Here is a 7,742-nt window from a genome sequence, read left to right on the forward strand (position 1 = left end):
GTTTGTAGAACAAGACTTGGGGTTTTCCCTATCCAATAGTGGCAGTTAACAGGAAAATAGGTGAGGGGGTTGAGAAAAGAGCCATGGGTGATAAAGAGCCACTGCACTAAGTGAAGCCTATGAATGAGGTAGTATTGCAAAGTGACAATTGCTCCTATAAGATTCAGAAAGCTGCTCCCGTCTGATCAGAAACTTGCTGACTGTAGTGTTCTACCAAACAAAATTGATGGTTTCGATTTACAATTTACATGGCTGCCCGTGATTCACAAGTGTCATCTCCAGAGCTTCAAGCAACCATATATTAATATTCTTCCTATGCTATATTTTAGTATTTTATTCTATACAGCTGAATACAGTGGATAAATGACCTCCTGTTCTAAAGAATAATGCAACACAATGAAATAGTGTTGATTCCCTGTTAATCAATTGAGTAATGTCTTTGACGCATCTCAGTTGGTATCTGCCGAGTTTGACAGTAGCGGGGCAGCATAATAAAGCCATATGCTTGAGTATTGCATATTTTATACCCAGAAGCCTGCAGATATATTTTCCTCATGTTACCAAACTTACAGGGACCTGTTTAGTGTCTTGTCAGGGCACAGAACTGGGGGGACGGGGATGAGCATTTCCTTAAATTTTTGCCTTCAGTTTCTGTTTGTCTAATAAGCCATCACTCTAACTTATTTTTGGAATATAATTTTAGCTATAGGAAAGGGTAATGCGATTCCACCCCTTGGGTGTAGTGCCATATGCAGGGAAATCAAATCAGGGGTATCTGGCAATGACAAACATGCTTGGAAAAGACACTTGACAACAAAACTATATCTACACATGGCGGTTTTCCTGCACAAGTGATGAAAAATGGAATGTGGGCATATGTGTGAAAATCACTTGAATGCTCCTGTCTTTTTGCATGTATACCTGCTTACCCCACTCAAAAGCTTGATCCAGCAAAGATAGTAGATTACAAGTCTTTCCTTGGGCTCCAGCATATGTAGATGGATGAACATATTTAATGTGTAAGCAAGAATGACATCTTTAACTCTTAATATAACTCTCTTGTGTGAATTGGCTTTATGTGTCTTGCAGAAAGATAAAGCATGCACTGGTTCTCAAGGTTGAACTATGGCCACTTTCACACAATACATTTAAAGACTATGATATCGATTTAAGCAGTCGTGGTTTCGCCAAAAGAATCTTTGAAGCTAGTCATTACAGGCAACGAGAGTTGTTAGAAGCCCGCCCCTATTCCCCTCACAGAGCTATAATTTGCAGAGTTCCTTGGGAAGAGGGATTGATAAACCATTCTGGAAATCATAACTCTGCAAAGGGAATGAGGAGTCTCCTAACAACTCTCGGCCCTCTTAAAAAGCTACCACTCCCAGAATCCTTTGGGGGAAGTCACGACTATTCAAAGGGGTATCGTAGTGCTTTAAATGTGTGATTTGAAAGGTTCCCACCTCTCTACGTTTTAATCCCCACCACCACCTTTATTTCTGGTACCTTTAGAACAGGGGTCAGCAAACATTTTCAGCAGGTCCCTCAGACCTTGTGGGGGGCCGGACTATATTTTGAGGGGGATAAACAAATTGCTATGCCCCACAAATAACCCAGAGACGCATTTTAAATAAAAGCACACATTCTACTCATGTAAAAACATCACACAGGCCCCACAAATAACCCACAGATGCATTTTAAATAAAAATGCATGTTCTATTCATGTAAAAACACACTGATTCCTGGACCGTCCACGGGCTTGATTTAGAAGGTGATTGGGCTGGATCCGCTCCCCGAGCCTTAGTTTGCCTACCCATGCTTTAGAATGACTGTTTTCTTTTTTAAACACAGTCTGAATGTACAGTGCAATTCTGTACATGCCTACTCTAAAGTAAATTGCACTTAGTTCAGTGGGACTTACCTGTAGATATGATTGTGCAGGATTGCAGTTTAAATTACTAAACACTGGTTTGGAACACTGAAGGCAATCCTGAAAAAATCACGAGCAATTGCTTACATATAATTTGCGCATCTAAGTTCACTGCCTGTGTCTTCAAAAGGTTCCATGTGCATTTCCTACAGATTTCCTCTTCCATACAAGAAGAAGAAAAATGCTGCCAGGAACAGAAGTGCAATGTAGTCTGCGTTTCCCAGACACCAGGACAGCTACACATTGCTAATCTATACAAAATTGGTGCTGAATGAAAACTCTTGCCACAATTCATGTTCAAATTATCGTAAAATGGATTTTAGTTATTTGGTACTCAGTTTAATTTGAAGCTCATTTGTATGCACTGGTGGGGCTAAATTAAAATGAGGGTCATTTCCCTGTCTCTAGAGGATCATCCAGTGTCAATATCAAGGCACAGGGCTGTGTGCGTTGCCGTTGCAAGTGCTGTAGCATGTTAAGTGGATAATGAGTGGATACTGCTCTCATGTATGGTCAACCTGTCAATTGCCATGGATACATTTTTTTTAAAGACAGCAAAGCCACTGGCACAAAGATCTCATCTTTTTCAAGAGGTTTTGTTACTACATAAATCAGATGCTGGCTTCTATCTGCATTAAGCCTCCTTGATGTGATTTCAAAACTGCCAGGAGGACTACAATAGAGGGGGATTAAGCAGGCCATCATCTCCCATCAATCCAAATGTTAACATCTGGGATCGCAGCATGCCATTTTATTAGGAGATTTTAGATTCCTGCATAGTAAATTAGTTTAATAGACCACCAAGGATAATTGCTAGACTCTCTCATTTATTTGACATCAGCTAATCCTGACGACTATTGGTTTTGCTGAGACGCTTCTATATGCTTCTTTACTATCATCACTGTCAGTGCTTGGAAACCTGGAGCTAGAAAACTAAATTCGCCTCATATATGACCCCCAAGTTTATGGGGCATGTTTGCATTCGGTGGAACGCTCATTTTAAGTCATTATTTGTTGTTGTTGTTTAGTCGTTTAGTCGTGTCCGACTCTTCGTGACCCCATGGACCAGAGCACGCCAGGCACTCCTGTCTTCTACTGCCTTCCGCAGCTTGGTCAGACTCACGTTTGTAGCTTCGAGAACACTGTCCAACCATCTCGTCCTCTGTCGTCCCCTGCTCCTTGTGCCCTCAATCTTTCCCAACATCAGGGTCTTTTCCAGGGAGTCTTCTCTTCTCATGAGGTGGCCAAAGTATTGGAGCCTCAGCTTCACGATCTGTCCTTCCAGTGAGCACTCAGGGCTAATTTCCTTAAGAATGGATGCGTTTGATCTTCTTTCAGTCCATGGGACTCTCAAGAGTCTCCTCCAGCACCATAATTCAAAAGCACCAATTCTTCGATGATCAGCCTTCTTTATGGTTCAGCTCTCACTTCCATACATCACTACTGGGAAAACCATGGCTTTAACAATACGCACCTTTGTTGGCAAGGTGATGTCTCTGCTTTTTAAGATGCTGTCTAGGTTTGCCATCGCCTTTCTCCCAAGGAGCAGGCGTCTTTTAATTTCATGACTGCTGTCACCATCTGCAGTGATCATGGAGCCCAAGAAAGTAAAATCTCTCACTGCCTCCATTTCTTCCCCTTCTATTTGCCAGGAGGTGATGGGCCCAGTGGCCATGATCTTCGTTTTTTTGATGTTGAGCTTCAGACCATATTTTGCGCTCTCCTCTTTCACCCTCATTAAAAGGTTCTTTAATTCCTCCTCGCTTTCTGCCATCAAGGTTGTGTCATCTGCATATCTGAGGTTGTTGATATTTCTTCCGGCGATCTTAATTCCGGCTTGGGATTCATCCAGCCCAGCCTTTTGCATGATGAATTCTGCATATAAGTTAAATAAGCAAGGAGACAATATACAGCCTTGTCACACTCCTTTCCCAATTTTGAACCAATCAGTTGTTCCATATCCAGTTCTAACTGTAGCTTCTTGTCCCACATAGAGATTTCTCAGGAGACAGATGAGGTAATCAGGCACTCCCATTTCTTTAAGAACTTGCCATAGTTTGCTGTGGTCGACACAGCCAAAGGCTTTTGCATAGTCAATGAAGCAAAAGTAGATGTCTTTCTGGAACTCTCTAGCTTTCTCCATAATCCAGCGCATGTTTGCAATTTGGTCTCTGGTTCCTCTGCCTCTTCTAAATCCAGCTTGCACTTCTGGGAGTTCTCGGTCCATATACTGCTTGAGCCTTCCTTGTAGAATTTTAAGCATAATCTTTCTAGTGTGTGAAATGAGTGCAATTGTGCGGTAGTTGGAGCATTCTTTGGCACTGCCCTTCTTTGGGATTGGGATGTAGACTGATCTTCTCCAGTCCTCTTCATGGATCACTGCCTTGCTGTGGTGAAGGGGCTTGAATAACTCAGAGAAGCTATGAGCTATGCCGTGCAGGGCCACCCAAGATGGACAGGTCATAGTGGAGAGTTTTGACCAAATGTGATCCACCTGGAGCAGGAACCGGCAAGCCACTCCAGTATCCCTGCCAAGAAAACTCCATGGACAAAGGCAACAGGCATATAAGTCATTATAGCCAGGGCCAGATTTAGGTTTGATGAGACCCTAAGCTACTAAAAGTAATGGGGCCCTTTATATGTCCAGCTGTCCTTTGTCAACAACAAATTGTTGCTGTTTTTTGTGTTCAATATATGCTATATGGTAATTGATGGACCTAATAGGTATCTAAAGCCATTTGCACATAACAAAATATGTATTTTATCAAAGTAATTGTTGAACTGAAACACAATTAAGAAGAAGTATATGGGGAGGGGGCTAGAGAGTGGGGCCCTAAGCTATAGCTTGTTTAGCTTATATGTAAATCCAGCACTGATCATAGCTGCTGCAATGCCTCTTGTTTCTGGAGTCTAGGGACAACAGTTCCCTTCTCTCACTTTCCAGTTACTATGTGAATGGGGGGGGGCAGCCACCATAACCATATAATCACTTCACTGCCACCCATTTCTAGAGCCATGGCTGTTGCTATCTGTTACCCTTCTTGGGGTCTGTCTTGGGTTTGAATGAGATACATGTGCAATAATGTGCAGATATATTAAATTAGCCTTGTTCAACCACCATCAAATTTTAAATCAGTATGCCCCTACGACTATCAGAGTGAGTACTAGTGCTTTTTGTGTGTTTTATATTGTGTTTTTATGCTGTGAACCATCCTGAGATCTAGGGATAAACAGTGGATGCAAATTTAATAAATAATAATAATAACAGTGAGTAGCATCTGAAAAAAAAAATCATTGTTAGCTCAGAATATGATCAGAATATGGATATATCTAACTTGCAATACTTGGAAACATTCCAAGTTAAGCAGCATTCCCTCGGAGGTTCTTTACACTTTGACTGAGAATATAAAATGAGAGTTTGAGCATGCACGGTCAACATTTTGGAGACCAAATACCCAGAACCTAGCTTGGCAGGGGAGGGGGGTACATTCTGAATATTTATTTTAATGGTTTACCTCTTGCTCTTATAGAAACCCTTATTAACTGCTTTCAAATGTTGCCATCCACAAACAGAGCCAAATGAGGGCTGGAGGGAGACCATCTCATCTGACCATGCCCTCCACCTCCTAGCAGTAGAGGCCACTGGAGAGGTGCCACACACCTGGGCTCCTATGCGTGGAGTCACTGGTCCATACTAGGTGGGTGGGAGAGGTGGAAGAGCAAGGCAGCAGGGAGCTCAGCGCTATGTGGGCACACTGGCAGGAACGTAGGATTGGGTCCACTGGTGCAGCCACACAGTGCAGATTTCTCCACCGCCTTGCCCCCCTCCATCCTGCTAAACACCAGCAATGTTGGAGACAAGAGGCAACCCAGTGCCTCCACCAGCTCTCCACCAGCTACTACTGCCCCCTAAGTATCCATTCTTTGATTCAGGCATCTGCAAAGGAAAAGCTATTCATGCAAATGCATCTGTGTGATCAGAACCCTTCTGTGATTGGGGTTCTGGTCACATGGAAACCTTTGTGTATACAGCTGTGCACTCAAGGCCTTCATAATTTCCAAATGTCGGCATCAGCACCTGGAACAAGCTTATTGTATTTCAGAGTATCTTCTCAACAGAAATAATTAGTCCAAATAGTTTCTTACATAGGTTTTGTGTGAATGTTGCTCCTCCCCACTCCAGATCTTAGCCCTTTAAAAAAATTACCGCTGTTTTTCTTACAGTTCCAGATTTGGACTACTTAAAACATCTACACAGAAGTTTGATACAACACAGTCTCTGTCTTGTAGCATCTGTCTCACTTGGAGATTTTTGACTACATGTCAGTTGATGGTACATATGCAGGCAAAGGCTGAACACATTTCCTCCATGTGAAACAAGTTAAGCTTAAATGAACAGACAGATAAATGGAACAACCCTTTTGACTACATACAGTTCTCCCCGAGACTGCCTAGGGTTATTACATATCTGTGGATTTAAGATGGAAGAGCAGGATATGGTAGTAATTACATCAATCCTGCCATCTTATATTGCTGTCCTTTTCTATACCATAAATAGCAGCAACTGTAACTTTCATGTGGAACTTTTCATTTCTTGACAGCAGATTCATGTTGCGTTTTTGTTGCCAAGAACAAAAAAAGATGAATCCATAAATAAATATATATAACTTTTTTCATTCTGAAATGTAATTCAGAAGCGATGATAAAATAATTTTAAAACTGTATAAAATCACTGTTAGAGACTATAACAGGGACTTATTGTTTAGCTTTCCTCTTCAGTCCTTTTCAATAATGGTACAATATCCAGAAACTGTAGTAATCATTTCCAATTTTGTCATTAAAGAGTATGAACATTTTTTAATGAAGAATTAAAAATATCAAATGATACTTATTTGCTTATATATTTATTTCTATTGTTTCTTATCCATCTTTTACTGTAAGGTCTCAGGGCGGATTGCAGCAATATAATGATAGAATTACAAACAAGTAAAATAAGTGTAACAGTTTATATACCGTTAGTAAAACAATGGCAAGCAAAAGCAGCACAAGGTAAAAATATAGCAACAGCCTGGTGGATCAGGCCCCTGGACCACCTAGTTCAGCATCCTGTTCCTCCAGTGACCACCAGATTTTTATGGGATGCCTGCATATAGGACTTGAGCGCAACAGTACTCTCTTCTCTTGTAGCTTCCAGCAGCTGTGGAGAAACCTCTTCCCTCTGACAGTGGGCGTAGAACATCATTTTATCTTCCATGTCTAATCCTCTTTTAAAGCCATCCAAGTAGAGAACCATCACTGCCTTTTGTGGGAGTGAACTGTGTGAAGAAGTGTTTAAACTACTTGGTACTTAAATATTTTTTTAAAAAAAAAATAGATTGAAAAACCGCAGAGGGGGTGGGTTCCACAAACCAAATGTGCTTGTTTGTTTACAGTTGTGAACCCCACTTTTGATCTCTCTGCGTTATGCTTTACTAAGAACAGAGTTCTGGCCTTGTGCCAATCAAACAGCCCCTCAAAATTATGCATTCAGGATGCTGTTGATCTCACCAGAAGTCTTCTGTGAGTTAGCATGCAAATCCATGATTCAGTTAAACTGATCTACTTGGATTAACTACTTTGCTCTAATTAACAGCAAGACAACAAGATCAGTTTAAATCCAATTATTTCACCTGGAAACTTGCTTGTGGTTTATGTGCAAAGAAGAGCACTGCTGCAATCAAACACTTGTGAGGTACCTCAAATTGCAGCAGTATAAATCAAACACTCTCATCTCTCTGGTTGTGGAAAGAGGCTTCTTATAACGGAGTTTTTGTAT

At 41.3% G+C, this 7,742-nt stretch overlaps 1 long non-coding RNA gene across 1 annotated transcript; it reads left to right on the plus strand.

The window, feature by feature from the left end:
* LOC308593223 lies at positions 1-2,253 on the plus strand. The gene is made up of 2 exons (XR_014010866.1): positions 1-128; positions 2,080-2,253. It is a non-coding gene; the product is annotated as an uncharacterized lncRNA (long non-coding RNA).
* The last annotated feature ends 5,489 nt before the right edge of the window (positions 2,254-7,742 follow it).

This window comes from Podarcis bocagei (assembly GCF_964188305.1).
Source record: "Podarcis bocagei genome assembly, chromosome: 8".
NCBI classification, from domain to species: Eukaryota; Metazoa; Chordata; class Lepidosauria; order Squamata; family Lacertidae; genus Podarcis; species Podarcis bocagei.